Source organism: Schistocerca cancellata, chromosome 6 (genome assembly GCF_023864275.1).
Source record: "Schistocerca cancellata isolate TAMUIC-IGC-003103 chromosome 6, iqSchCanc2.1, whole genome shotgun sequence".
Taxonomy (NCBI): Eukaryota; Metazoa; Arthropoda; class Insecta; order Orthoptera; family Acrididae; genus Schistocerca; species Schistocerca cancellata.
Window position 1 is genome coordinate 4,783,144 of NC_064631.1, and position 27,509 is coordinate 4,810,652.

The 27,509-nt window shown below is 54.9% G+C and overlaps 28 non-coding genes across 28 annotated transcripts; all 28 read right to left on the bottom strand.

Annotated features, from left to right (window-relative positions):
* Positions 1-810: 810 nt before the first annotated feature.
* LOC126089268 (5S ribosomal RNA) lies at positions 811-929 on the bottom strand. Its single transcript, XR_007520600.1, has one exon. It is a non-coding gene; the product is annotated as a 5S ribosomal RNA (ribosomal RNA).
* An 851-nt stretch (positions 930-1,780) lies between these two features.
* On the bottom strand, positions 1,781-1,899 carry LOC126088878 (5S ribosomal RNA). Its single transcript, XR_007520227.1, has one exon. It is a non-coding gene; the product is annotated as a 5S ribosomal RNA (ribosomal RNA).
* Positions 1,900-2,754: 855 nt separating this feature from the next.
* On the bottom strand, positions 2,755-2,873 carry LOC126088879 (5S ribosomal RNA). The gene has a single exon (XR_007520228.1). It is a non-coding gene; the product is annotated as a 5S ribosomal RNA (ribosomal RNA).
* Positions 2,874-3,724: 851 nt separating this feature from the next.
* LOC126089269 (5S ribosomal RNA) lies at positions 3,725-3,843 on the bottom strand. The gene has a single exon (XR_007520601.1). It is a non-coding gene; the product is annotated as a 5S ribosomal RNA (ribosomal RNA).
* An 851-nt stretch (positions 3,844-4,694) lies between these two features.
* On the bottom strand, positions 4,695-4,813 carry LOC126089270 (5S ribosomal RNA). Its single transcript, XR_007520602.1, has one exon. It is a non-coding gene; the product is annotated as a 5S ribosomal RNA (ribosomal RNA).
* An 851-nt stretch (positions 4,814-5,664) lies between these two features.
* On the bottom strand, positions 5,665-5,783 carry LOC126088880 (5S ribosomal RNA). The gene has a single exon (XR_007520229.1). It is a non-coding gene; the product is annotated as a 5S ribosomal RNA (ribosomal RNA).
* An 852-nt stretch (positions 5,784-6,635) lies between these two features.
* On the bottom strand, positions 6,636-6,754 carry LOC126089271 (5S ribosomal RNA). Its single transcript, XR_007520603.1, has one exon. It is a non-coding gene; the product is annotated as a 5S ribosomal RNA (ribosomal RNA).
* An 851-nt stretch (positions 6,755-7,605) lies between these two features.
* Positions 7,606-7,724, bottom strand: LOC126088881 (5S ribosomal RNA). Its single transcript, XR_007520230.1, has one exon. It is a non-coding gene; the product is annotated as a 5S ribosomal RNA (ribosomal RNA).
* Positions 7,725-8,576: 852 nt separating this feature from the next.
* On the bottom strand, positions 8,577-8,695 carry LOC126089272 (5S ribosomal RNA). The gene has a single exon (XR_007520604.1). It is a non-coding gene; the product is annotated as a 5S ribosomal RNA (ribosomal RNA).
* Positions 8,696-9,546: 851 nt separating this feature from the next.
* LOC126089274 (5S ribosomal RNA) lies at positions 9,547-9,665 on the bottom strand. Its single transcript, XR_007520606.1, has one exon. It is a non-coding gene; the product is annotated as a 5S ribosomal RNA (ribosomal RNA).
* An 852-nt stretch (positions 9,666-10,517) lies between these two features.
* Positions 10,518-10,636, bottom strand: LOC126089275 (5S ribosomal RNA). The gene has a single exon (XR_007520607.1). It is a non-coding gene; the product is annotated as a 5S ribosomal RNA (ribosomal RNA).
* An 830-nt stretch (positions 10,637-11,466) lies between these two features.
* Positions 11,467-11,585, bottom strand: LOC126088883 (5S ribosomal RNA). Its single transcript, XR_007520231.1, has one exon. It is a non-coding gene; the product is annotated as a 5S ribosomal RNA (ribosomal RNA).
* An 841-nt stretch (positions 11,586-12,426) lies between these two features.
* Positions 12,427-12,545, bottom strand: LOC126089451 (5S ribosomal RNA). Its single transcript, XR_007520775.1, has one exon. It is a non-coding gene; the product is annotated as a 5S ribosomal RNA (ribosomal RNA).
* An 852-nt stretch (positions 12,546-13,397) lies between these two features.
* LOC126088884 (5S ribosomal RNA) lies at positions 13,398-13,516 on the bottom strand. The gene has a single exon (XR_007520232.1). It is a non-coding gene; the product is annotated as a 5S ribosomal RNA (ribosomal RNA).
* Positions 13,517-14,357: 841 nt separating this feature from the next.
* Positions 14,358-14,476, bottom strand: LOC126090058 (5S ribosomal RNA). Its single transcript, XR_007520924.1, has one exon. It is a non-coding gene; the product is annotated as a 5S ribosomal RNA (ribosomal RNA).
* Positions 14,477-15,328: 852 nt separating this feature from the next.
* Positions 15,329-15,447, bottom strand: LOC126089276 (5S ribosomal RNA). Its single transcript, XR_007520608.1, has one exon. It is a non-coding gene; the product is annotated as a 5S ribosomal RNA (ribosomal RNA).
* Positions 15,448-16,290: 843 nt separating this feature from the next.
* Positions 16,291-16,409, bottom strand: LOC126088885 (5S ribosomal RNA). Its single transcript, XR_007520233.1, has one exon. It is a non-coding gene; the product is annotated as a 5S ribosomal RNA (ribosomal RNA).
* An 852-nt stretch (positions 16,410-17,261) lies between these two features.
* Positions 17,262-17,380, bottom strand: LOC126088887 (5S ribosomal RNA). Its single transcript, XR_007520236.1, has one exon. It is a non-coding gene; the product is annotated as a 5S ribosomal RNA (ribosomal RNA).
* An 851-nt stretch (positions 17,381-18,231) lies between these two features.
* On the bottom strand, positions 18,232-18,350 carry LOC126089277 (5S ribosomal RNA). Its single transcript, XR_007520609.1, has one exon. It is a non-coding gene; the product is annotated as a 5S ribosomal RNA (ribosomal RNA).
* Positions 18,351-19,201: 851 nt separating this feature from the next.
* LOC126088888 (5S ribosomal RNA) lies at positions 19,202-19,320 on the bottom strand. Its single transcript, XR_007520237.1, has one exon. It is a non-coding gene; the product is annotated as a 5S ribosomal RNA (ribosomal RNA).
* An 851-nt stretch (positions 19,321-20,171) lies between these two features.
* Positions 20,172-20,290, bottom strand: LOC126089278 (5S ribosomal RNA). Its single transcript, XR_007520610.1, has one exon. It is a non-coding gene; the product is annotated as a 5S ribosomal RNA (ribosomal RNA).
* An 851-nt stretch (positions 20,291-21,141) lies between these two features.
* LOC126088889 (5S ribosomal RNA) lies at positions 21,142-21,260 on the bottom strand. Its single transcript, XR_007520238.1, has one exon. It is a non-coding gene; the product is annotated as a 5S ribosomal RNA (ribosomal RNA).
* Positions 21,261-22,111: 851 nt separating this feature from the next.
* Positions 22,112-22,230, bottom strand: LOC126088890 (5S ribosomal RNA). Its single transcript, XR_007520239.1, has one exon. It is a non-coding gene; the product is annotated as a 5S ribosomal RNA (ribosomal RNA).
* An 851-nt stretch (positions 22,231-23,081) lies between these two features.
* LOC126088891 (5S ribosomal RNA) lies at positions 23,082-23,200 on the bottom strand. Its single transcript, XR_007520240.1, has one exon. It is a non-coding gene; the product is annotated as a 5S ribosomal RNA (ribosomal RNA).
* An 851-nt stretch (positions 23,201-24,051) lies between these two features.
* LOC126088892 (5S ribosomal RNA) lies at positions 24,052-24,170 on the bottom strand. The gene has a single exon (XR_007520242.1). It is a non-coding gene; the product is annotated as a 5S ribosomal RNA (ribosomal RNA).
* An 851-nt stretch (positions 24,171-25,021) lies between these two features.
* LOC126088893 (5S ribosomal RNA) lies at positions 25,022-25,140 on the bottom strand. The gene has a single exon (XR_007520243.1). It is a non-coding gene; the product is annotated as a 5S ribosomal RNA (ribosomal RNA).
* Positions 25,141-25,991: 851 nt separating this feature from the next.
* LOC126088894 (5S ribosomal RNA) lies at positions 25,992-26,110 on the bottom strand. The gene has a single exon (XR_007520244.1). It is a non-coding gene; the product is annotated as a 5S ribosomal RNA (ribosomal RNA).
* An 851-nt stretch (positions 26,111-26,961) lies between these two features.
* On the bottom strand, positions 26,962-27,080 carry LOC126089279 (5S ribosomal RNA). The gene has a single exon (XR_007520611.1). It is a non-coding gene; the product is annotated as a 5S ribosomal RNA (ribosomal RNA).
* Between the last annotated feature and the right edge of the window lie 429 nt (positions 27,081-27,509).

Consider the following 27,509-nt stretch of genomic DNA (forward strand, 5'->3'; position numbering starts at 1 on the left):
TTCTCCCAACACACTAAATGTTAGTTTTCGGCCGCATTTGACGAAAGCGCTTCCTTCCGCAACCGCCAGTTCCTCGAGGACGGCGCGGGGAGGCGCGCCCGGCGTCCCAGCAGAGTGACGGCCGAATTGGCGGGCGCACCGCCGCGTGTGTGAGACGCACTGCTGTTCGTTGCACCCCCTGTCATTCGCTGGGCGCGTGCAGCCTTCGACACTAGCGGAGGACGCATCTTGTCCCTGGTGTTCAGCGGAAGGCCTGTGCGGGGTGTGGCAGTGTCGTGCTGGAGGGCCCACTGGTAGCGATGTGGGCTTCCTCGCCTCGCCTCGCCTCGCCTCGCCTCGCCTCACACCAGGTGTCTGCGTAGTTTGCAGTGCATTCGCACCATTCCTATCCCTGTCCCTGTCCCCGTCCCGACTTGTCCCGACTTTGCTCGACTGCCGCTCGCTGCCGCTCGGGTCGTGGTCCATATGACAGCGCAAGCACGACAAACGTCTGCGGGACGAGACGAGACGAGACGAGACGAGACGACTAAGGAATAAATTCGTGGTTACAAATCAAATTTGGAACTCTACACTCCTACACAACAATAGGCGGTGACGTATTTCAGAAATCATCTGCCGATTCGTACTGTTTTGTCGTTTTCAAAGTCTTCTTGGCAAACTTGGTTAGCACATTCTCCCTCAAACTGAGTTAATTACTGCATTTTCGTACCATTACAGTAGTTTAAAAGGCTTAAGGAAGCATCTTTGTCACAACAGAAAGGTAGTTTGAAAATTGGGCTGGCGACATAACAAAAAAAAAAACAGGAAGGGAGCCAACAGCACCCGGGTTTCCCAGGCGGTCACCCATCCAAGTACTAGCCGTGCCCGATGATGCTTAACTTCGGTGATCGGACGAGAACCGGTGTATTCATCATGGTATGGCCGTTGGCGCTCATCTAATGTAGGAGCACGGCAGAATTCTCGTTCGGCTTTTCTCCCAACACACAAAATGTTAGTTTTCGGCCGCATTTGACGAAAGCGCTTCCTTCCGCAACCGCCAGTTCCTCGAGGACGGCGCGGGGAGGCGCGCCCGGCGTCCCAGCAGAGTGACGGCCGAATTGGCGGGCGCACCGCCGCGTGTGTGAGACGCACTGCTGTTCGTTGCACCCCCTGTCATTCGCTGGGCGCGTGCAGCCTTCGACACTAGCGGAGGACGCATCTTGTCCCTGGTGTTCAGCGGAAGGCCTGTGCGGGGTGTGGCAGTGTCGTGCTGGAGGGCCCACTGGTAGCGATGTGGGCTTCCTCGCCTCGCCTCGCCACGCCTCGCCTCGCCTCACACCAGGTGTCTGCGTAGTTTGCAATGCATTCGCACCATTCCTATACCTGTCCCTGTCCCCGTCCCGACTTGTCCCGACTTTGCTCGACTGCCGCTCGCTGCCGCTGGGGTCGTGGCCCATATGACAGCCCAAGCACGACAAACTTCTGCGGGACGAGACGAGACGAGACGAGTCGAGACGACTAAGGAATAAATTCGTTTTTACAAATCAAATTTGGAACTCTACACTCCTACACAACAATAGGCGGTGACGTATTTCAGAAATCACCTGCCGATTCGTACTGTTTTGTCGTTTTCAAAGTCTTCTTGGCAAACTTGGTTAGCACATTCTCCCTCAAACAGAGTTAATTACTGCATTTTCGTACCATTACAGTAGTTTAAAAGGCTTAAGGAAGCATCTTTGTCACAACAGAAAGGTAGTTTGAAAATTGGGCTGGCGACATAACAAAAAAAAAACAGGAAGGGAGCCAACAGCACCCGGGTTTCCCAGGCGGTCACCCATCCAAGTACTAGCCGGGCCCGATGATGCTTAACTTCGGTGATCGGACGAGAACCGGTGTATTCATCATGGTATGGCCGTTGGCGCTCATCTAATGTAGGAGCACGGCAGAATTCGCGTTCGGCTTTTCTCCCAACACACAAAATGTTAGTTTTCGGCCGCATTTGACGAAAGCGCTTCCTTCCGCAACCGCCAGTTCCTCGAGGACGGCGCGGGGAGGCGCGCCCGGCGTCCCAGCAGAGTGACGGCCGAATTGGCGGGCGCACCGCCGCGTGTGTGAGACGCACTGCTGCTCGTTGCACCCCCTGTCATTCGCTGGGCGCGTGCAGCCTTCGACACTAGCGGAGGACGCATCTTGTCCCTGGTGTTCAGCGGAAGGCCTGTGCGGGGTGTGGCAGTGTCGTGCTGGAGGGCCCACTGGTAGCGATGTGAGCTTCCTCGCCTCGCCTCGCCACGCCTCGCCTCGCCTCACACCAGGTGTCTGCGTAGTTTGCAATGCATTCGCACCATTCCTATACCTGTCCCTGTCCCCGTCCCGACTTGTCCCGACTTTGCTCGACTGCCGCTCGCTGCCGCTGGGTTCGTGGTCCATATGACAGCCCAAGCACGACAAACTTCTGCGGGACGAGACGAGACGAGACGAGTCGAGACGACTAAGGAATAAATTCGTTTTTACAAATCAAATTTGGAACTCTACACTCCTACACAACAATAGGCGGTGACGTATTTCAGAAATCACCTGCCGATTCGTACTGTTTTGTCGTTTTCAAAGTCTTCTTGGCAAACTTGGTTAGCACATTCTCCCTCAAACAGAGTTAATTACTGCATTTTCGTACCATTACAGTAGTTTAAAAGGCTTAAGGAAGCATCTTTGTCACAACAGAAGGGTAGTTTGAAAATGGGGCTGGCGACATAACAAAAAAAAAAAAAACAGGAAGGGAGCCAACAGCACCCGGGTTTCCCAGGCGGTCACCCATCCAAGTACTAGCCGGGCCCGATGATGCTTAACTTCGGTGATCGGACGAGAACCGGTGTATTCATCATGGTATGGCCGTTGGCGCTCATCTAATGTAGGAGCACGGCAGAATTCGCGTTCGGCTTTTCTCCCAACACACAAAATGTTAGTTTTCGGCCGCATTTGACGAAAGCGCTTCCTTCCGCAACCGCCAGTTCCTCGAGGACGGCGCGGGGAGGCGCGCCCGGCGTTCCAGCAGAGTGACGGCCGAATTGGCGGGCGCACCGCCGCGTGTGTGAGACGCACTGCTGCTCGTTGCACCCCCTGTCATTCGCTGGGCGCGTGCAGCCTTCGACACTAGCGGAGGACGCATCTTGTCCCTGGTGTTCAGCGGAAGGCCTGTGCGGGGTGTGGCAGTGTCGTGCTGGAGGGCCCACTGGTAGCGATGTGGGCTTCCTCGCCTCGCCTCGCCACGCCTCGCCTCGCCTCACACCAGGTGTCTGCGTAGTTTGCAATGCATTCGCACCATTCCTATACCTGTCCCTGTCCCCGTCCCGACTTGTCCCGACTTTGCTCGACTGCCGCTCGCTGCCGCTGGGGTCGTGGTCCATATGACAGCCCAAGCACGACAAACTTCTGCGGGACGAGACGAGACGAGACGAGTCGAGACGACTAAGGAATAAATTCGTTTTTACAAATCAAATTTGGAACTCTACACTCCTACACAACAATAGGCGGTGACGTATTTCAGAAATCACCTGCCGATTCGTACTGTTTTGTCGTTTTCAAAGTCTTCTTGGCAAACTTGGTTAGCACATTCTCCCTCAAACTGAGTTAATTACTGCATTTTCGTACCATTACAGTAGTTTAAAAGGCTTAAGGAAGCATCTTTGTCACAACAGAAAGGTAGTTTGAAAATTGGGCTGGCGACATAACAAAAAAAAAACAGGAAGGGAGCCAACAGCACCCGGGTTTCCCAGGCGGTCACCCATCCAAGTACTAGCCGTGCCCGATGATGCTTAACTTCGGTGATCGGACGAGAACCGGTGTATTCATCATGGTATGGCCGTTGGCGCTCATCTAATGTAGGAGCACGGCAGAATTCTCGTTCGGCTTTTCTCCCAACACACAAAATGTTAGTTTTCGGCCGCATTTGACGAAAGCGCTTCCTTCCGCAACCGCCAGTTCCTCGAGGACGGCGCGGGGAGGCGCGCCCGGCGTCCCAGCAGAGTGACGGCCGAATTGGCGGGCGCACCGCCGCGTGTGTGAGACGCACTGCTGTTCGTTGCACCCCCTGTCATTCGCTGGGCGCGTGCAGCCTTCGACACTAGCGGAGGACGCATCTTGTCCCTGGTGTTCAGCGGAAGGCCTGTGCGGGGTGTGGCAGTGTCGTGCTGGAGGGCCCACTGGTAGCGATGTGGGCTTCCTCGCCTCGCCTCGCCACGCCTCGCCTCGCCTCACACCAGGTGTCTGCGTAGTTTGCAATGCATTCGCACCATTCCTATACCTGTCCCTGTCCCCGTCCCGACTTGTCCCGACTTTGCTCGACTGCCGCTCGCTGCCGCTGGGGTCGTGGCCCATATGACAGCCCAAGCACGACAAACTTCTGCGGGACGAGACGAGACGAGACGAGTCGAGACGACTAAGGAATAAATTCGTTTTTACAAATCAAATTTGGAACTCTACACTCCTACACAACAATAGGCGGTGACGTATTTCAGAAATCACCTGCCGATTCGTACTGTTTTGTCGTTTTCAAAGTCTTCTTGGCAAACTTGGTTAGCACATTCTCCCTCAAACAGAGTTAATTACTGCATTTTCGTACCATTACAGTAGTTTAAAAGGCTTAAGGAAGCATCTTTGTCACAACAGAAAGGTAGTTTGAAAATTGGGCTGGCGACATAACAAAAAAAAAACAGGAAGGGAGCCAACAGCACCCGGGTTTCCCAGGCGGTCACCCATCCAAGTACTAGCCGTGCCCGATGATGCTTAACTTCGGTGATCGGACGAGAACCGGTGTATTCATCATGGTATGGCCGTTGGCGCTCATCTAATGTAGGAGCACGGCAGAATTCTCGTTCGGCTTTTCTCCCAACACACAAAATGTTAGTTTTCGGCCGCATTTGACGAAAGCGCTTCCTTCCGCAACCGCCAGTTCCTCGAGGACGGCGCGGGGAGGCGCGCCCGGCGTCCCAGCAGAGTGACGGCCGAATTGGCGGGCGCACCGCCGCGTGTGTGAGACGCACTGCTGTTCGTTGCACCCCCTGTCATTCGCTGGGCGCGTGCAGCCTTCGACACTAGCGGAGGACGCATCTTGTCCCTGGTGTTCAGCGGAAGGCCTGTGCGGGGTGTGGCAGTGTCGTGCTGGAGGGCCCACTGGTAGCGATGTGGGCTTCCTCGCCTCGCCTCGCCACGCCTCGCCTCGCCTCACACCAGGTGTCTGCGTAGTTTGCAATGCATTCGCACCATTCCTATACCTGTCCCTGTCCCCGTCCCGACTTGTCCCGACTTTGCTCGACTGCCGCTCGCTGCCGCTGGGGTCGTGGCCCATATGACAGCCCAAGCACGACAAACTTCTGCGGGACGAGACGAGACGAGACGAGTCGAGACGACTAAGGAATAAATTCGTTTTTACAAATCAAATTTGGAACTCTACACTCCTACACAACAATAGGCGGTGACGTATTTCAGAAATCACCTGCCGATTCGTACTGTTTTGTCGTTTTCAAAGTCTTCTTGGCAAACTTGGTTAGCACATTCTCCCTCAAACAGAGTTAATTACTGCATTTTCGTACCATTATAGTAGTTTAAAAGGCTTAAGGAAGCATCTTTGTCACAACAGAAAGGTAGTTTGAAAATTGGGCTGGCGACATAACAAAAAAAAAACAGGAAGGGAGCCAACAGCACCCGGGTTTCCCAGGCGGTCACCCATCCAAGTACTAGCCGGGCCCGATGATGCTTAACTTCGGTGATCGGACGAGAACCGGTGTATTCATCATGGTATGGCCGTTGGCGCTCATCTAATGTAGGAGCACGGCAGAATTCGCGTTCGGCTTTTCTCCCAACACACAAAATGTTAGTTTTCGGCCGCATTTGACGAAAGCGCTTCCTTCCGCAACCGCCAGTTCCTCGAGGACGGCGCGGGGAGGCGCGCCCGGCGTCCCAGCAGAGTGACGGCCGAATTGGCGGGCGCACCGCCGCGTGTGTGAGACGCACTGCTGCTCGTTGCACCCCCTGTCATTCGCTGGGCGCGTGCAGCCTTCGACACTAGCGGAGGACGCATCTTGTCCCTGGTGTTCAGCGGAAGGCCTGTGCGGGGTGTGGCAGTGTCGTGCTGGAGGGCCCACTGGTAGCGATGTGAGCTTCCTCGCCTCGCCTCGCCACGCCTCGCCTCGCCTCACACCAGGTGTCTGCGTAGTTTGCAATGCATTCGCACCATTCCTATACCTGTCCCTTTCCCCGTCCCGACTTGTCCCGACTTTGCTCGACTGCCGCTCGCTGCCGCTGGGGTCGTGGTCCATATGACAGCCCAAGCACGACAAACTTCTGCGGGACGAGACGAGACGAGACGAGTCGAGACGACTAAGGAATAAATTCGTTTTTACAAATCAAATTTGGAACTCTACACTCCTACACAACAATAGGCGGTGACGTATTTCAGAAATCACCTGCCGATTCGTACTGTTTTGTCGTTTTCAAAGTCTTCTTGGCAAACTTGGTTAGCACATTCTCCCTCAAACTGAGTTAATTACTGCATTTTCGTACCATTACAGTAGTTTAAAAGGCTTAAGGAAGCATCTTTGTCACAACAGAAAGGTAGTTTGAAAATTGGGCTGGCGACATAACAAAAAAAAAAACAGGAAGGGAGCCAACAGCACCCGGGTTTCCCAGGCGGTCACCCATCCAAGTACTAGCCGTGCCCGATGATGCTTAACTTCGGTGATCGGACGAGAACCGGTGTATTCATCATGGTATGGCCGTTGGCGCTCATCTAATGTAGGAGCACGGCAGAATTCTCGTTCGGCTTTTCTCCCAACACACAAAATGTTAGTTTTCGGCCGCATTTGACGAAAGCGCTTCCTTCCGCAACCGCCAGTTCCTCGAGGACGGCGCGGGGAGGCGCGCCCGGCGTCCCAGCAGAGTGACGGCCGAATTGGCGGGCGCACCGCCGCGTGTGTGAGACGCACTGCTGTTCGTTGCACCCCCTGTCATTCGCTGGGCGCGTGCAGCCTTCGACACTAGCGGAGGACGCATCTTGTCCCTGGTGTTCAGCGGAAGGCCTGTGCGGGGTGTGGCAGTGTCGTGCTGGAGGGCCCACTGGTAGCGATGTGGGCTTCCTCGCCTCGCCTCGCCTCGCCTCGCCTCGCCTCATACCAGGTGTCTGCGTAGTTTGCAGTGCATTCGCACCATTCCTATCCCTGTCCCTGTCCCCGTCCCGACTTGTCCCGACTTTGCTCGACTGCCGCTCGCTGCCGCTCGGGTCGTGGTCCATATGACAGCGCAAGCACGACAAACGTCTGCGGGACGAGACGAGACGAGACGAGACGAGACGACTAAGGAATAAATTCGTGGCTACAAATCAAATTTGGAACTCTACACTCCTACACAACAATAGGCGGTGACGTATTTCAGAAATCATCTGCCGATTCGTACTGTTTTGTCGTTTTCAAAGTCTTCTTGGCAAACTTGGTTAGCACATTCTCCCTCAAACAGAGTTAATTACTGCATTTTCGTACCATTACAGTAGTTTAAAAGGCTTAAGGAAGCATCTTTGTCACAACAGAAAGGTAGTTTGAAAATTGGGCTGGCGACATAACAAAAAAAAAACAGGAAGGGAGCCAACAGCACCCGGGTTTCCCAGGCGGTCACCCATCCAAGTACTAGCCGGGCCCGATGATGCTTAACTTCGGTGATCGGACGAGAACCGGTGTATTCATCATGGTATGGCCGTTGGCGCTCATCTAATGTAGGAGCACGGCAGAATTCGCGTTCGGCTTTTCTCCCAACACACAAAATGTTAGTTTTCGGCCGCATTTGACGAAAGCGCTTCCTTCCGCAACCGCCAGTTCCTCGAGGACGGCGCGGGGAGGCGCGCCCGGCGTCCCAGCAGAGTGACGGCCGAATTGGCGGGCGCACCGCCGCGTGTGTGAGACGCACTGCTGCTCGTTGCACCCCCTGTCATTCGCTGGGCGCGTGCAGCCTTCGACACTAGCGGAGGACGCATCTTGTCCCTGGTGTTCAGCGGAAGGCCTGTGCGGGGTGTGGCAGTGTCGTGCTGGAGGGCCCACTGGTAGCGATGTGGGCTTCCTCGCCTCGCCTCGCCACGCCTCGCCTCGCCTCACACCAGGTGTCTGCGTAGTTTGCAATGCATTCGCACCATTCCTATACCTGTCCCTGTCCCCGTCCCGACTTGTCCCGACTTTGCTCGACTGCCGCTCGCTGCCGCTGGGGTCGTGGTCCATATGACAGCCCAAGCACGACAAACTTCTGCGGGACGACACGAGACGAGACGAGTCGAGACGACTAAGGAATAAATTCGTTTTTACAAATCAAATTTGGAACTCTACACTCCTACACAACAATAGGCGGTGACGTATTTCAGAAATCACCTGCCGATTCGTACTGTTTTGTCGTTTTCAAAGTCTTCTTGGCAAACTTGGTTAGCACATTCTCCCTCAAACTGAGTTAATTACTGCATTTTCGTACCATTACAGTAGTTTAAAAGGCTTAAGGAAGCATCTTTGTCACAACAGAAAGGTAGTTTGAAAATTGGGCTGGCGACATAACAAAAAAAAAAACAGGAAGGGAGCCAACAGCACCCGGGTTTCCCAGGCGGTCACCCATCCAAGTACTAGCCGTGCCCGATGATGCTTAACTTCGGTGATCGGACGAGAACCGGTGTATTCATCATGGTATGGCCGTTGGCGCTCATCTAATGTAGGAGCACGGCAGAATTCTCGTTCGGCTTTTCTCCCAACACACAAAATGTTAGTTTTCGGCCGCATTTGACGAAAGCGCTTCCTTCCGCAACCGCCAGTTCCTCGAGGACGGCGCGGGGAGGCGCGCCCGGCGTCCCAGCAGAGTGACGGCCGAATTGGCGGGCGCACCGCCGCGTGTGTGAGACGCACTGCTGTTCGTTGCACCCCCTGTCATTCGCTGGGCGCGTGCAGCCTTCGACACTAGCGGAGGACGCATCTTGTCCCTGGTGTTCAGCGGAAGGCCTGTGCGGGGTGTGGCAGTGTCGTGCTGGAGGGCCCACTGGTAGCGATGTGGGCTTCCTCGCCTCGCCTCGCCTCGCCTCGCCTCGCCTCACACCAGGTGTCTGCGTAGTTTGCAGTGCATTCGCACCATTCCTATCCCTGTCCCTGTCCCCGTCCCGACTTGTCCCGACTTTGCTCGACTGCCGCTCGCTGCCGCACGGGTCGTGGTCCATATGACAGCGCAAGCACGACAAACGTCTGCGGGACGAGACGAGACGAGACGAGACGAGACGACTAAGGAATAAATTCGTGGTTACAAATCAAATTTGGAACTCTACACTCCTACACAACAATAGGCGGTGACGTATTTCAGAAATCATCTGCCGATTCGTACTGTTTTGTCGTTTTCAAAGTCTTCTTGGCAAACTTGGTTAGCACATTCTCCCTCAAACAGAGTTAATTACTGCATTTTCGTACCATTACAGTAGTTTAAAAGGCTTAAGGAAGCATCTTTGTCACAACAGAAAGGTAGTTTGAAAATTGGGCTGGCGACATAACAAAAAAAAAACAGGAAGGGAGCCAACAGCACCCGGGTTTCCCAGGCGGTCACCCATCCAAGTACTAGCCGTGCCCGATGATGCTTAACTTCGGTGATCGGACGAGAACCGGTGTATTCATCATGGTATGGCCGTTGGCGCTCATCTAATGTAGGAGCACGGCAGAATTCGCGTTCGGCTTTTCTCCCAACACACAAAATGTTAGTTTTCGGCCGCATTTGACGAAAGCGCTTCCTTCCGCAACCGCCAGTTCCTCGAGGACGGCGCGGGGAGGCGCGCCCGGCGTCCCAGCAGAGTGACGGCCGAATTGGCGGGCGCACCGCCGCGTGTGTGAGACGCACTGCTGCTCGTTGCACCCCCTGTCATTCGCTGGGCGCGTGCAGCCTTCGACACTAGCGGAGGACGCATCTTGTCCCTGGTGTTCAGCGGAAGGCCTGTGCGGGGTGTGGCAGTGTCGTGCTGGAGGGCCCACTGGTAGCGATGTGGGCTTCCTCGCCTCGCCTCGCCACGCCTCGCCTCGCCTCACACCAGGTGTCTGCGTAGTTTGCAATGCATTCGCACCATTCCTATACCTGTCCCTGTCCCCGTCCCGACTTGTCCCGACTTTGCTCGACTGCCGCTCGCTGCCGCTGGGGTCGTGGCCCATATGACAGCCCAAGCACGACAAACTTCTGCGGGACGAGACGAGACGAGACGAGTCGAGACGACTAAGGAATAAATTCGTTTTTACAAATCAAATTTGGAACTCTACACTCCTACACAACAATAGGCGGTGACGTATTTCAGAAATCACCTGCCGATTCGTACTGTTTTGTCGTTTTCAAAGTCTTCTTGGCAAACTTGGTTAGCACATTCTCCCTCAAACTGAGTTAATTACTGCATTTTCGTACCATTACAGTAGTTTAAAAGGCTTAAGGAAGCATCTTTGTCACAACAGAAAGGTAGTTTGAAAATTGGGCTGGCGACATAACAAAAAAAAAAACAGGAAGGGAGCCAACAGCACCCGGGTTTCCCAGGCGGTCACCCATCCAAGTACTAGCCGTGCCCGATGATGCTTAACTTCGGTGATCGGACGAGAACCGGTGTATTCATCATGGTATGGCCGTTGGCGCTCATCTAATGTAGGAGCACGGCAGAATTCGCGTTCGGCTTTTCTCCCAACACACAAAATGTTAGTTTTCGGCCGCATTTGACGAAAGCGCTTCCTTCCGCAACCGCCAGTTCCTCGAGGACGGCGCGGGGAGGCGCGCCCGGCGTCCCAGCAGAGTGACGGCCGAATTGGCGGGCGCACCGCCGCGTGTGTGAGACGCACTGCTGTTCGTTGCACCCCCTGTCATTCGCTGGGCGCGTGCAGCCTTCGACACTAGCGGAGGACGCATCTTGTCCCTGGTGTTCAGCGGAAGGCCTGTGCGGGGTGTGGCAGTGTCGTGCTGGAGGGCCCACTGGTAGCGATGTGGGCTTCCTCGCCTCGCCTCGCCTCGCCTCACACCAGGTGTCTGCGTAGTTTGCAGTGCATTCGCACCATTCCTATCCCTGTCCCTGTCCCCGTCCCGACTTGTCCCGACTTTGCTCGACTGCCGCTCGGGTCGTGGTCCATATGACAGCGCAAGCACGACAAACGTCTGCGGGACGAGACGAGACGAGACGAGACGAGACGACTAAGGAATAAATTCGTGGTTACAAATCAAATTTGGAACTCTACACTCCTACACAACAATAGGCGGTGACGTATTTCAGAAATCATCTGCCGATTCGTACTGTTTTGTCGTTTTCAAAGTCTTCTTGGCAAACTTGGTTAGCACATTCTCCCTCAAACAGAGTTAATTACTGCATTTTCGTACCATTACAGTAGTTTAAAAGGCTTAAGGAAGCATCTTTGTCACAACAGAAAGGTAGTTTGAAAATTGGGCTGGCGACATAACAAAAAAAAACAGGAAGGGAGCCAACAGCACCCGGGTTTCCCAGGCGGTCACCCATCCAAGTACTAGCCGGGCCCGATGATGCTTAACTTCGGTGATCGGACGAGAACCGGTGTATTCATCATGGTATGGCCGTTGGCGCTCATCTAATGTAGGAGCACGGCAGAATTCGCGTTCGGCTTTTCTCCCAACACACAAAATGTTAGTTTTCGGCCGCATTTGACGAAAGCGCTTCCTTCCGCAACCGCCAGTTCCTCGAGGACGGCGCGGGAAGGCGCGCCCGGCGTCCCAGCAGAGTGACGGCCGAATTGGCGGGCGCACCGCCGCGTGTGTGAGACGCACTGCTGCTCGTTGCACCCCCTGTCATTCGCTGGGCGCGTGCAGCCTTTGACACAAGCGGAGGACGCATCTTGTCCCTGGTGTTCAGCGGAAGGCCTGTGCGGGGTGTGGCAGTGTCGTGCTGGAGGGCCCACTGGTAGCGATGTGGGTTCCTCGCCTCGCCTCGCCTCGCCTCACACCAGGTGTCTGCGTAGTTTGCAGTGCATTCGCACCATTCCTGTCCCTGTCCCTGTCCCCGTCCCGACTTGTCCCGACTTTGCTCGACTGCCGCTCGCTGCCGCTGGGGTCGTGGTCCATATGACAGCGCAAGCACGACAAACGTCTGCGGGACGAGACGAGACGAGACGAGACGAGACGACTAAGGAATAAATTCGTGGTTACAAATCAAATTTGTAACTCTACACTCCTACACAACAATAGGCGGTGACGTATTTCAGAAATCATCTGCCGATTCGTACTGTTTTGTCGTTTTCAAAGTCTTCTTGGCAAACTTGGTTAGCACATTCTCCCTCAAACAGAGTTAATTACTGCATTTTCGTACCATTACAGTAGTTTAAAAGGCTTAAGGAAGCATCTTTGTCACAACAGAAAGGTAGTTTGAAAATTGGGCTGGCGACATAACAAAAAAAAAAACAGGAAGGGAGCCAACAGCACCCGGGTTTCCCAGGCGGTCACCCATCCAAGTACTAGCCGTGCCCGATGATGCTTAACTTCGGTGATCGGACGAGAACCGGTGTATTCATCATGCTATGGCCGTTGGCGCTCATCTAATGTAGGAGCACGGCAGAATTCGCGTTCGGCTTTTCTCCCAACACACAAAATGTTAGTTTTCGGCCGCATTTGACGAAAGCGCTTCCTTCCGCAACCGCCAGTTCCTCGAGGACGGCGCGGGGAGGCGCGCCCGGCGTCCCAGCAGAGTGACGGCCGAATTGGCGGGCGCACCGCCGCGTGTGTGAGACGCACTGCTGCTCGTTGCACCCCCTGTCATTCGCTGGGCGCGTGCAGCCTTCGACACTAGCGGAGGACGCATCTTGTCCCTGGTGTTCAGCGGAAGGCCTGTGCGGGGTGTGGCAGTGTCGTGCTGGAGGGCCCACTGGTAGCGATGTGGGCTTCCTCGCCTCGCCTCGCCACGCCTCGCCTCGCCTCACACCAGGTGTCTGCGTAGTTTGCAATGCATTCGCACCATTCCTATACCTGTCCCTGTCCCCGTCCCGACTTGTCCCGACTTTGCTCGACTGCCGCTCGCTGCCGCTGGGGTCGTGGCCCATATGACAGCCCAAGCACGACAAACTTCTGCGGGACGAGACGAGACGAGACGAGTCGAGACGACTAAGGAATAAATTCGTTTTTACAAATCAAATTTGGAACTCTACACTCCTACACAACAATAGGCGGTGACGTATTTCAGAAATCACCTGCCGATTCGTACTGTTTTGTCGTTTTCAAAGTCTTCTTGGCAAACTTGGTTAGCACATTCTCCCTCAAACTGAGTTAATTACTGCATTTTCGTACCATTACAGTAGTTTAAAAGGCTTAAGGAAGCATCTTTGTCACAACAGAAAGGTAGTTTGAAAATTGGGCTGGCGACATAACAAAAAAAAAAACAGGAAGGGAGCCAACAGCACCCGGGTTTCCCAGGCGGTCACCCATCCAAGTACTAGCCGGGCCCGATGATGCTTAACTTCGGTGATCGGACGAGAACCGGTGTATTCATCATGGTATGGCCGTTGGCGCTCATCTAATGTAGGAGCACGGCAGAATTCGCGTTCGGCTTTTCTCCCAACACACAAAATGTTAGTTTTCGGCCGCATTTGACGAAAGCGCTTCCTTCCGCAACCGCCAGTTCCTCGAGGACGGCGCGGGGAGGCGCGCCCGGCGTCCCAGCAGAGTGACGGCCGAATTGGCGGGCGCACCGCCGCGTGTGTGAGACGCACTGCTGTTCGTTGCACCGCCTGTCATTCGCTGGGCGCGTGCAGCCTTCGACACTAGCGGAGGACGCATCTTGTCCCTGGTGTTCAGCGGAAGGCCTGTGCGGGGTGTGGCAGTGTCGTGCTGGAGGGCCCACTGGTAGCGATGTGGGCTTCCTCGCCTCGCCTCGCCTCGCCTCGCCTCGCCTCACACCAGGTGTCTGCGTAGTTTGCAGTGCATTCGCACCATTCCTATCCCTGTCCCTGTCCCCGTCCCGACTTGTCCCGACTTTGCTCGACTGCCGCTCGGGTCGTGGTCCATATGACAGCGCAAGCACGACAAACGTCTGCGGGACGAGACGAGACGAGACGAGACGAGACGACTAAGGAATAAATTCGTGGTTACAAATCAAATTTGGAACTCTACACTCCTACACAACAATAGGCGGTGACGTATTTCAGAAATCATCTGCCGATTCGTACTGTTTTGTCGTTTTCAAAGTCTTCTTGGCAAACTTGGTTAGCACATTCTCCCTCAAACAGAGTTAATTACTGCATTTTCGTACCATTACAGTAGTTTAAAAGGCTTAAGGAAGCATCTTTGTCACAACAGAAAGGTAGTTTGAAAATTGGGCTGGCGACATAACAAAAAAAAAACAGGAAGGGAGCCAACAGCACCCGGGATTCCCAGGCGGTCACCCATCCAAGTACTAGCCGGGCCCGATGATGCTTAACTTCGGTGATCGGACGAGAACCGGTGTATTCATCATGGTATGGCCGTTGGCGCTCATCTAATGTAGGAGCACGGCAGAATTCGCGTTCGGCTTTTCTCCCAACACACAAAATGTTAGTTTTCGGCCGCATTTGACGAAAGCGCTTCCTTCCGCAACCGCCAGTTCCTCGAGGACGGCGCGGGGAGGCGCGCCCGGCGTCCCAGCAGAGTGACGGCCGAATTGGCGGGCGCACCGCCGCGTGTGTGAGACGCACTGCTGCTCGTTGCACCCCCTGTCATTCGCTGGGCGCGTGCAGCCTTCGACACTAGCGGAGGACGCATCTTGTCCCTGGTGTTCAGCGGAAGGCCTGTGCGGGGTGTGGCAGTGTCGTGCTGGAGGGCCCACTGGTAGCGATGTGGGCTTCCTCGCCTCGCCTCGCCACGCCTCGCCTCGCCTCACACCAGGTGTCTGCGTAGTTTGCAATGCATTCGCACCATTCCTATACCTGTCCCTGTCCCCGTCCCGACTTGTCCCGACTTTGCTCGACTGCCGCTCGCTGCCGCTGGGGTCGTGGCCCATATGACAGCCCAAGCACGACAAACTTCTGCGGGACGAGACGAGACGAGACGAGTCGAGACGACTAAGGAATAAATTCGTTTTTACAAATCAAATTTGGAACTCTACACTCCTACACAACAATAGGCGGTGACGTATTTCAGAAATCACCTGCCGATTCGTACTGTTTTGTCGTTTTCAAAGTCTTCTTGGCAAACTTGGTTAGCACATTCTCCCTCAAACTGAGTTAATTACTGCATTTTCGTACCATTACAGTAGTTTAAAAGGCTTAAGGAAGCATCTTTGTCACAACAGAAAGGTAGTTTGAAAATTGGGCTGGCGACATAACAAAAAAAAAAACAGGAAGGGAGCCAACAGCACCCGGGTTTCCCAGGCGGTCACCCATCCAAGTACTAGCCGTGCCCGATGATGCTTAACTTCGGTGATCGGACGAGAACCGGTGTATTCATCATGGTATGGCCGTTGGCGCTCATCTAATGTAGGAGCACGGCAGAATTCGCGTTCGGCTTTTCTCCCAACACACAAAATGTTAGTTTTCGGCCGCATTTGACGAAAGCGCTTCCTTCCGCAACCGCCAGTTCCTCGAGGACGGCGCGGGGAGGCGCGCCCGGCGTCCCAGCAGAGTGACGGCCGAATTGGCGGGCGCACCGCCGCGTGTGTGAGACGCACTGCTGTTCGTTGCACCCCCTGTCATTCGCTGGGCGCGTGCAGCCTTCGACACTAGCGGAGGACGCATCTTGTCCCTGGTGTTCAGCGGAAGGCCTGTGCGGGGTGTGGCAGTGTCGTGCTGGAGGGCCCACTGGTAGCGATGTGGGCTTCCTCGCCTCGCCTCGCCTCGCCTCACACCAGGTGTCTGCGTAGTTTGCAGTGCATTCGCACCATTCCTATCCCTGTCCCTGTCCCCGTCCCGACTTGTCCCGACTTTGCTCGACTGCCGCTCGCTGCCGCTCGGGTCGTGGTCCATATGACAGCGCAAGCACGACAAACGTCTGCGGGACGAGACGAGACGAGACGAGACGAGACGACTAAGGAATAAATTCGTGGTTACAAATCAAATTTGGAACTCTACACTCCTACACAACAATAGGCGGTGACGTATTTCAGAAATCATCTGCCGATTCGTACTGTTTTGTCGTTTTCAAAGTCTTCTTGGCAAACTTGGTTAGCACATTCTCCCTCAAACAGAGTTAATTACTGCATTTTCGTACCATTACAGTAGTTTAAAAGGCTTAAGGAAGCATCTTTGTCACAACAGAAAGGTAGTTTGAAAATTGGGCTGGCGACATAACAAAAAAAAAAAACAGGAAGGGAGCCAACAGCACCCGGGTTTCCCAGGCGGTCACCCATCCAAGTACTAGCCGGGCCCGATGATGCTTAACTTCGGTGATCGGACGAGAACCGGTGTATTCATCATGGTATGGCCGTTGGCGCTCATCTAATGTAGGAGCACGGCAGAATTCGCGTTCGGCTTTTCTCCCAACACACAAAATGTTAGTTTTCGGCCGCATTTGACGAAAGCGCTTCCTTCCGCAACCGCCAGTTCCTCGAGGACGGCGCGGGGAGGCGCGCCCGGCGTTCCAGCAGAGTGACGGCCGAATTGGCGGGCGCACCGCCGCGTGTGTGAGACGCACTGCTGCTCGTTGCACCCCCTGTCATTCGCTGGGCGCGTGCAGCCTTCGACACTAGCGGAGGACGCATCTTGTCCCTGGTGTTCAGCGGAAGGCCTGTGCGGGGTGTGGCAGTGTCGTGCTGGAGGGCCCACTGGTAGCGATGTGGGCTTCCTCGCCTCGCCTCGCCACGCCTCGCCTCGCCTCACACCAGGTGTCTGCGTAGTTTGCAATGCATTCGCACCATTCCTATACCTGTCCCTGTCCCCGTCCCGACTTGTCCCGACTTTGCTCGACTGCCGCTCGCTGCCGCTCGGGTCGTGGTCCATATGACAGCGCAAGCACGACAAACGTCTGCGGGACGAGACGAGACGAGACGAGACGAGACGACTAAGGAATAAATTCGTGGTTACAAATCAAATTTGGAACTCTACACTCCTACACAACAATAGGCGGTGACGTATTTCAGAAATCATCTGCCGATTCGTACTGTTTTGTCGTTTTCAAAGTCTTCTTGGCAAACTTGGTTAGCACATTCTCCCTCAAACAGAGTTAATTACTGCATTTTCGTACCATTACAGTAGTTTAAAAGGCTTAAGGAAGCATCTTTGTCACAACAGAAAGGTAGTTTGAAAATTGGGCTGGCGACATAACAAAAAAAAAAACAGGAAGGGAGCCAACAGCACCCGGGTTTCCCAGGCGGTCACCCATCCAAGTACTAGCCGGGCCCGATGATGCTTAACTTCGGTGATCGGACGAGAACCGGTGTATTCATCATGGTATGGCCGTTGGCGCTCATCTAATGTAGGAGCACGGCAGAATTCGCGTTCGGCTTTTCTCCCAACACACAAAATGTTAGTTTTCGGCCGCATTTGACGAAAGCGCTTCCTTCCGCAACCGCCAGTTCCTCGAGGACGGCGCGGGGAGGCGCGCCCGGCGTCCCAGCAGAGTGACGGCCGAATTGGCGGGCGCACCGCCGCGTGTGTGAGACGCACTGCTGCTCGTTGCACCCCCTGTCATTCGCTGGGCGCGTGCAGCCTTCGACACTAGCGGAGGACGCATCTTGTCCCTGGTGTTCAGCGGAAGGCCTGTGCGGGGTGTGGCAGTGTCGTGCTGGAGGGCCCACTGGTAGCGATGTGAGCTTCCTCGCCTCGCCTCGCCACGCCTCGCCTCGCCTCACACCAGGTGTCTGCGTAGTTTGCAATGCATTCGCACCATTCCTATACCTGTCCCTGTCCCCGTCCCGACTTGTCCCGACTTTGCTCGACTGCCGCTCGCTGCCGCTGGGGTCGTGGCCCATATGACAGCCCAAGCACGACAAACTTCTGCGGGACGAGACGAGACGAGACGAGTCGAGACGACTAAGGAATAAATTCGTTTTTACAAATCAAATTTGGAACTCTACACTCCTACACAACAATAGGCGGTGACGTATTTCAGAAATCACCTGCCGATTCGTACTGTTTTGTCGTTTTCAAAGTCTTCTTGGCAAACTTGGTTAGCACATTCTCCCTCAAACTGAGTTAATTACTGCATTTTCGTACCATTACAGTAGTTTAAAAGGATTAAGGAAGCATCTTTGTCACAACAGAAAGGTAGTTTGAAAATTGGGCTGGTGACATAACAAAAAAAAAACAGGAAGGGAGCCAACAGCACCCGGGTTTCCCAGGCGGTCACCCATCCAAGTACTAGCCGTGCCCGATGATGCTTAACTTCGGTGATCGGACGAGAACCGGTGTATTCATCATGGTATGGCCGTTGGCGCTCATCTAATGTAGGAGCACGGCAGAATTCTCGTTCGGCTTTTCTCCCAACACACAAAATGTTAGTTTTCGGCCGCATTTGACGAAAGCGCTTCCTTCCGCAACCGCCAGTTCCTCGAGGACGGCGCGGGGAGGCGCGCCCGGCGTCCCAGCAGAGTGACGGCCGAATTGGCGGGCGCACCGCCGCGTGTGTGAGACGCACTGCTGTTCGTTGCACCCCCTGTCATTCGCTGGGCGCGTGCAGCCTTCGACACTAGCGGAGGACGCATCTTGTCCCTGGTGTTCAGCGGAAGGCCTGTGCGGGGTGTGGCAGTGTCGTGCTGGAGGGCCCACTGGTAGCGATGTGGGCTTCCTCGCCTCGCCTCGCCTCGCCTCGCCTCGCCTCACACCAGGTGTCTGCGTAGTTTGCAGTGCATTCGCACCATTCCTATCCCTGTCCCTGTCCCCGTCCCGACTTGTCCCGACTTTGCTCGACTGCCGCTCGCTGCCGCTCGGGTCGTGGTCCATATGACAGCCCAAGCACGACAAACTTCTGCGGGACGAGACGAGACGAGACGAGTCGAGACGACTAAGGAATAAATTCGTTTTTACAAATCAAATTTGGAACTCTACACTCCTACACAACAATAGGCGGTGACGTATTTCAGAAATCATCTGCCGATTCGTACTGTTTTGTCGTTTTCAAAGTCTTCTTGGCAAACTTGGTTAGCACATTCTCCCTCAAACAGAGTTAATTACTGCATTTTCGTACCATTACAGTAGTTTAAAAGGCTTAAGGAAGCATCTTTGTCACAACAGAAAGGTAGTTTGAAAATTGGGCTGGCGACATAACAAAAAAAAAACAGGAAGGGAGCCAACAGCACCCGGGTTTCCCAGGCGGTCACCCATCCAAGTACTAGCCGGGCCCGATGATGCTTAACTTCGGTGATCGGACGAGAACCGGTGTATTCATCATGGTATGGCCGTTGGCGCTCATCTAATGTAGGAGCACGGCAGAATTCGCGTTCGGCTTTTCTCCCAACACACAAAATGTTAGTTTTCGGCCGCATTTGACGAAAGCGCTTCCTTCCGCAACCGCCAGTTCCTCGAGGACGGCGCGGGGAGGCGCGCCCGGCGTCCCAGCAGAGTGACGGCCGAATTGGCGGGCGCACCGCCGCGTGTGTGAGACGCACTGCTGCTCGTTGCACCCCCTGTCATTCGCTGGGCGCGTGCAGCCTTCGACACTAGCGGAGGACGCATCTTGTCCCTGGTGTTCAGCGGAAGGCCTGTGCGGGGTGTGGCAGTGTCGTGCTGGAGGGCCCACTGGTAGCGATGTGGGCTTCCTCGCCTCGCCTCGCCACGCCTCGCCTCGCCTCACACCAGGTGTCTGCGTAGTTTGCAATGCATTCGCACCATTCCTATACCTGTCCCTGTCCCCGTCCCGACTTGTCCCGACTTTGCTCGACTGCCGCTCGCTGCCGCTGGGGTCGTGGTCCATATGACAGCCCAAGCACGACAAACTTCTGCGGGACGAGACGAGACGAGACGAGTCGAGACGACTAAGGAATAAATTCGTTTTTACAAATCAAATTTGGAACTCTACACTCCTACACAACAATAGGCGGTGACGTATTTCAGAAATCACCTGCCGATTCGTACTGTTTTGTCGTTTTCAAAGTCTTCTTGGCAAACTTGGTTAGCACATTCTCCCTCAAACTGAGTTAATTACTGCATTTTCGTACCATTACAGTAGTTTAAAAGGCTTAAGGAAGCATCTTTGTCACAACAGAAAGGTAGTTTGAAAATTGGGCTGGCGACATAACAAAAAAAAAACAGGAAGGGAGCCAACAGCACCCGGGTTTCCCAGGCGGTCACCCATCCAAGTACTAGCCGTGCCCGATGATGCTTAACTTCGGTGATCGGACGAGAACCGGTGTATTCATCATGGTATGGCCGTTGGCGCTCATCTAATGTAGGAGCACGGCAGAATTCTCGTTCGGCTTTTCTCCCAACACACAAAATGTTAGTTTTCGGCCGCATTTGACGAAAGCGCTTCCTTCCGCAACCGCCAGTTCCTCGAGGACGGCGCGGGGAGGCGCGCCCGGCGTCCCAGCAGAGTGACGGCCGAATTGGCGGGCGCACCGCCGCGTGTGTGAGACGCACTGCTGTTCGTTGCACCCCCTGTCATTCGCTGGGCGCGTGCAGCCTTCGACACTAGCGGAGGACGCATCTTGTCCCTGGTGTTCAGCGGAAGGCCTGTGCGGGGTGTGGCAGTGTCGTGCTGGAGGGCCCACTGGTAGCGATGTGGGCTTCCTCGCCTCGCCTCGCCTCGCCTCGCCTCGCCTCACACCAGGTGTCTGCGTAGTTTGCAGTGCATTCGCACCATTCCTATCCCTGTCCCTGTCCCCGTCCCGACTTGTCCCGACTTTGCTCGACTGCCGCTCGCTGCCGCTCGGGTCGTGGTCCATATGACAGCGCAAGCACGACAAACGTCTGCGGGACGAGACGAGACGAGACGAGACGAGACGACTAAGGAATAAATTCGTGGTTACAAATCAAATTTGGAACTCTACACTCCTACACAACAATAGGCGGTGACGTATTTCAGAAATCATCTGCCGATTCGTACTGTTTTGTCGTTTTCAAAGTCTTCTTGGCAAACTTGGTTAGCACATTCTCCCTCAAACAGAGTTAATTACTGCATTTTCGTACCATTACAGTAGTTTAAAAGGCTTAAGGAAGCATCTTTGTCACAACAGAAAGGTAGTTTGAAAATTGGGCTGGCGACATAACAAAAAAAAAACAGGAAGGGAGCCAACAGCACCCGGGTTTCCCAGGCGGTCACCCATCCAAGTACTAGCCGGGCCCGATGATGCTTAACTTCGGTGATCGGACGAGAACCGGTGTATTCATCATGGTATGGCCGTTGGCGCTCATCTAATGTAGGAGCACGGCAGAATTCGCGTTCGGCTTTTCTCCCAACACACAAAATGTTAGTTTTCGGCCGCATTTGACGAAAGCGCTTCCTTCCGCAACCGCCAGTTCCTCGAGGACGGCGCGGGGAGGCGCGCCCGGCGTCCCAGCAGAGTGACGGCCGAATTGGCGGGCGCACCGCCGCGTGTGTGAGACGCACTGCTGCTCGTTGCACCCCCTGTCATTCGCTGGGCGCGTGCAGCCTTCGACACTAGCGGAGGACGCATCTTGTCCCTGGTGTTCAGCGGAAGGCCTGTGCGGGGTGTGGCAGTGTCGTGCTGGAGGGCCCACTGGTAGCGATGTGGGCTTCCTCGCCTCGCCTCGCCACGCCTCGCCTCGCCTCACACCAGGTGTCTGCGTAGTTTGCAATGCATTCGCACCATTCCTATACCTGTCCCTGTCCCCGTCCCGACTTGTCCCGACTTTGCTCGACTGCCGCTCGCTGCCGCTGGGGTCGTGGTCCATATGACAGCCCAAGCACGACAAACTTCTGCGGGACGAGACGAGACGAGACGAGTCGAGACGACTAAGGAATAAATTCGTTTTTACAAATCAAATTTGGAACTCTACACTCCTACACAACAATAGGCGGTGACGTATTTCAGAAATCATCTGCCGATTCGTACTGTTTTGTCGTTTTCAAAGTCTTCTTGGCAAACTTGGTTAGCACATTCTCCCTCAAACAGAGTTAATTACTGCATTTTCGTACCATTACAGTAGTTTAAAAGGCTTAAGGAAGCATCTTTGTCACAACAGAAAGGTAGTTTGAAAATTGGGCTGGCGACATAACAAAAAAAAAACAGGAAGGGAGCCAACAGCACCCGGGTTTCCCAGGCGGTCACCCATCCAAGTACTAGCCGGGCCCGATGATGCTTAACTTCGGTGATCGGACGAGAACCGGTGTATTCATCATGGTATGGCCGTTGGCGCTCATCTAATGTAGGAGCACGGCAGAATTCGCGTTCGGCTTTTCTCCCAACACACAAAATGTTAGTTTTCGGCCGCATTTGACGAAAGCGCTTCCTTCCGCAACCGCCAGTTCCTCGAGGACGGCGCGGGGAGGCGCGCCCGGCGTCCCAGCAGAGTGACGGCCGAATTGGCGGGCGCACCGCCGCGTGTGTGAGACGCACTGCTGCTCGTTGCACCCCCTGTCATTCGCTGGGCGCGTGCAGCCTTCGACACTAGCGGAGGACGCATCTTGTCCCTGGTGTTCAGCGGAAGGCCTGTGCGGGGTGTGGCAGTGTCGTGCTGGAGGGCCCACTGGTAGCGATGTGGGCTTCCTCGCCTCGCCTCGCCTCGCCTCGCCTCGCCTCACACCAGGTGTCTGCGTAGTTTGCAGTGCATTCGCACCATTCCTATCCCTGTCCCTGTCCCCGTCCCGACTTGTCCCGACTTTGCTCGACTGCCGCTCGCTGCCGCTCGGGTCGTGGTCCATATGACAGCGCAAGCACGACAAACGTCTGCGGGACGAGACGAGACGAGACGAGACGAGACGACTAAGGAATAAATTCGTGGTTACAAATCAAATTTGGAACTCTACACTCCTACACAACAATAGGCGGTGACGTATTTCAGAAATCATCTGCCGATTCGTACTGTTTTGTCGTTTTCAAAGTCTTCTTGGCAAACTTGGTTAGCACATTCTCCCTCAAACAGAGTTAATTACTGCATTTTCGTACCATTACAGTAGTTTAAAAGGCTTAAGGAAGCATCTTTGTCACAACAGAAAGGTAGTTTGAAAATTGGGCTGGCGACATAACAAAAAAAAAACAGGAAGGGAGCCAACAGCACCCGGGTTTCCCAGGCGGTCACCCATCCAAGTACTAGCCGGGCCCGATGATGCTTAACTTCGGTGATCGGACGAGAACCGGTGTATTCATCATGGTATGGCCGTTGGCGCTCATCTAATGTAGGAGCACGGCAGAATTCGCGTTCGGCTTTTCTCCCAACACACAAAATGTTAGTTTTCGGCCGCATTTGACGAAAGCGCTTCCTTCCGCAACCGCCAGTTCCTCGAGGACGGCGCGGGGAGGCGCGCCCGGCGTCCCAGCAGAGTGACGGCCGAATTGGCGGGCGCACCGCCGCGTGTGTGAGACGCACTGCTGTTCGTTGCACCCCCTGTCATTCGCTGGGCGCGTGCAGCCTTCGACACTAGCGGAGGACGCATCTTGTCCCTGGTGTTCAGCGGAAGGCCTGTGCGGGGTGTGGCAGTGTCGTGCTGGAGGGCCCACTGGTAGCGATGTGGGCTTCCTCGCCTCGCCTCGCCTCGCCTCGCCTCGCCTCACACCAGGTGTCTGCGTAGTTTGCAGTGCATTCGCACCATTCCTATCCCTGTCCCTGTCCCCGTCCCGACTTGTCCCGACTTTGCTCGACTGCCGCTCGCTGCCGCTCGGGTCGTGGTCCATATGACAGCGCAAGCACGACAAACGTCTGCGGGACGAGACGAGACGAGACGAGACGAGACGACTAAGGAATAAATTCGTGGTTACAAATCAAATTTGGAACTCTACACTCCTACACAACAATAGGCGGTGACGTATTTCAGAAATCATCTGCCGATTCGTACTGTTTTGTCGTTTTCAAAGTCTTCTTGGCAAACTTGGTTAGCACATTCTCCCTCAAACAGAGTTAATTACTGCATTTTCGTACCATTACAGTAGTTTAAAAGGCTTAAGGAAGCATCTTTGTCACAACAGAAAGGTAGTTTGAAAATTGGGCTGGCGACATAACAAAAAAAAAACAGGAAGGGAGCCAACAGCACCCGGGTTTCCCAGGCGGTCACCCATCCAAGTACTAGCCGGGCCCGATGATGCTTAACTTCGGTGATCGGACGAGAACCGGTGTATTCATCATGGTATGGCCGTTGGCGCTCATCTAATGTAGGAGCACGGCAGAATTCGCGTTCGGCTTTTCTCCCAACACACAAAATGTTAGTTTTCGGCCGCATTTGACGAAAGCGCTTCCTTCCGCAACCGCCAGTTCCTCGAGGACGGCGCGGGGAGGCGCGCCCGGCGTCCCAGCAGAGTGACGGCCGAATTGGCGGGCGCACCGCCGCGTGTGTGAGACGCACTGCTGCTCGTTGCACCCCCTGTCATTCGCTGGGCGCGTGCAGCCTTCGACACTAGCGGAGGACGCATCTTGTCCCTGGTGTTCAGCGGAAGGCCTGTGCGGGGTGTGGCAGTGTCGTGCTGGAGGGCCCACTGGTAGCGATGTGGGCTTCCTCGCCTCGCCTCGCCACGCCTCGCCTCGCCTCACACCAGGTGTCTGCGTAGTTTGCAATGCATTCGCACCATTCCTATACCTGTCCCTGTCCCCGTCCCGACTTGTCCCGACTTTGCTCGACTGCCGCTCGCTGCCGCTGGGGTCGTGGTCCATATGACAGCCCAAGCACGACAAACTTCTGCGGGACGAGACGAGACGAGACGAGTCGAGACGACTAAGGAATAAATTCGTTTTTACAAATCAAATTTGGAACTCTACACTCCTACACAACAATAGGCGGTGACGTATTTCAGAAATCATCTGCCGATTCGTACTGTTTTGTCGTTTTCAAAGTCTTCTTGGCAAACTTGGTTAGCACATTCTCCCTCAAACAGAGTTAATTACTGCATTTTCGTACCATTACAGTAGTTTAAAAGGCTTAAGGAAGCATCTTTGTCACAACAGAAAGGTAGTTTGAAAATTGGGCTGGCGACATAACAAAAAAAAAACAGGAAGGGAGCCAACAGCACCCGGGTTTCCCAGGCGGTCACCCATCCAAGTACTAGCCGGGCCCGATGATGCTTAACTTCGGTGATCGGACGAGAACCGGTGTATTCATCATGGTATGGCCGTTGGCGCTCATCTAATGTAGGAGCACGGCAGAATTCGCGTTCGGCTTTTCTCCCAACACACAAAATGTTAGTTTTCGGCCGCATTTGACGAAAGCGCTTCCTTCCGCAACCGCCAGTTCCTCGAGGACGGCGCGGGGAGGCGCGCCCGGCGTCCCAGCAGAGTGACGGCCGAATTGGCGGGCGCACCGCCGCGTGTGTGAGACGCACTGCTGCTCGTTGCACCCCCTGTCATTCGCTGGGCGCGTGCAGCCTTCGACACTAGCGGAGGACGCATCTTGTCCCTGGTGTTCAGCGGAAGGCCTGTGCGGGGTGTGGCAGTGTCGTGCTGGAGGGCCCACTGGTAGCGATGTGGGCTTCCTCGCCTCGCCTCGCCTCGCCTCGCCTCGCCTCACACCAGGTGTCTGCGTAGTTTGCAGTGCATTCGCACCATTCCTATCCCTGTCCCTGTCCCCGTCCCGACTTGTCCCGACTTTGCTCGACTGCCGCTCGCTGCCGCTCGGGTCGTGGTCCATATGACAGCGCAAGCACGACAAACGTCTGCGGGACGAGACGAGACGAGACGAGACGAGACGACTAAGGAATAAATTCGTGGTTACAAATCAAATTTGGAACTCTACACTCCTACACAACAATAGGCGGTGACGTATTTCAGAAATCATCTGCCGATTCGTACTGTTTTGTCGTTTTCAAAGTCTTCTTGGCAAACTTGGTTAGCACATTCTCCCTCAAACAGAGTTAATTACTGCATTTTCGTACCATTACAGTAGTTTAAAAGGCTTAAGGAAGCATCTTTGTCACAACAGAAAGGTAGTTTGAAAATTGGGCTGGCGACATAACAAAAAAAAAACAGGAAGGGAGCCAACAGCACCCGGGTTTCCCAGGCGGTCACCCATCCAAGTACTAGCCGGGCCCGATGATGCTTAACTTCGGTGATCGGACGAGAACCGGTGTATTCATCATGGTATGGCCGTTGGCGCTCATCTAATGTAGGAGCACGGCAGAATTCGCGTTCGGCTTTTCTCCCAACACACAAAATGTTAGTTTTCGGCCGCATTTGACGAAAGCGCTTCCTTCCGCAACCGCCAGTTCCTCGAGGACGGCGCGGGGAGGCGCGCCCGGCGTCCCAGCAGAGTGACGGCCGAATTGGCGGGCGCACCGCCGCGTGTGTGAGACGCACTGCTGCTCGTTGCACCCCCTGTCATTCGCTGGGCGCGTGCAGCCTTCGACACTAGCGGAGGACGCATCTTGTCCCTGGTGTTCAGCGGAAGGCCTGTGCGGGGTGTGGCAGTGTCGTGCTGGAGGGCCCACTGGTAGCGATGTGGGCTTCCTCGCCTCGCCTCGCCTCGCCTCGCCTCGCCTCACACCAGGTGTCTGCGTAGTTTGCAGTGCATTCGCACCATTCCTATCCCTGTCCCTGTCCCCGTCCCGACTTGTCCCGACTTTGCTCGACTGCCGCTCGCTGCCGCTCGGGTCGTGGTCCATATGACAGCGCAAGCACGACAAACGTCTGCGGGACGAGACGAGACGAGACGAGACGAGACGACTAAGGAATAAATTCGTGGTTACAAATCAAATTTGGAACTCTACACTCCTACACAACAATAGGCGGTGACGTATTTCAGAAATCATCTGCCGATTCGTACTGTTTTGTCGTTTTCAAAGTCTTCTTGGCAAACTTGGTTAGCACATTCTCCCTCAAACTGAGTTAATTACTGCATTTTCGTACCATTACAGTAGTTTAAAAGGCTTAAGGAAGCATCTTTGTCACAACAGAAAGGTAGTTTGAAAATTGGGCTGGCGACATAACAAAAAAAAAACAGGAAGGGAGCCAACAGCACCCGGGTTTCCCAGGCGGTCACCCATCCAAGTACTAGCCGTGCCCGATGATGCTTAACTTCGGTGATCGGACGAGAACCGGTGTATTCATCATGGTATGGCCGTTGGCGCTCATCTAATGTAGGAGCACGGCAGAATTCGCGTTCGGCTTTTCTCCCAACACACAAAATGTTAGTTTTCGGCCGCATTTGACGAAAGCGCTTCCTTCCGCAACCGCCAGTTCCTCGAGGACGGCGCGGGGAGGCGCGCCCGGCGTCCCAGCAGAGTGACGGCCGAATTGGCGGGCGCACCGCCGCGTGTGTGAGACGCACTGCTGTTCGTTGCACCCCCTGTCATTCGCTGGGCGCGTGCAGCCTTCGACACTAGCGGAGGACGCATCTTGTCCCTGGTGTTCAGCGGAAGGCCTGTGCGGGGTGTGGCAGTGTCGTGCTGGAGGGCCCACTGGTAGCGATGTGGGCTTCCTCGCCTCGCCTCGCCTCGCCTCGCCTCGCCTCACACCAGGTGTCTGCGTAGTTTGCAGTGCATTCGCACCATTCCT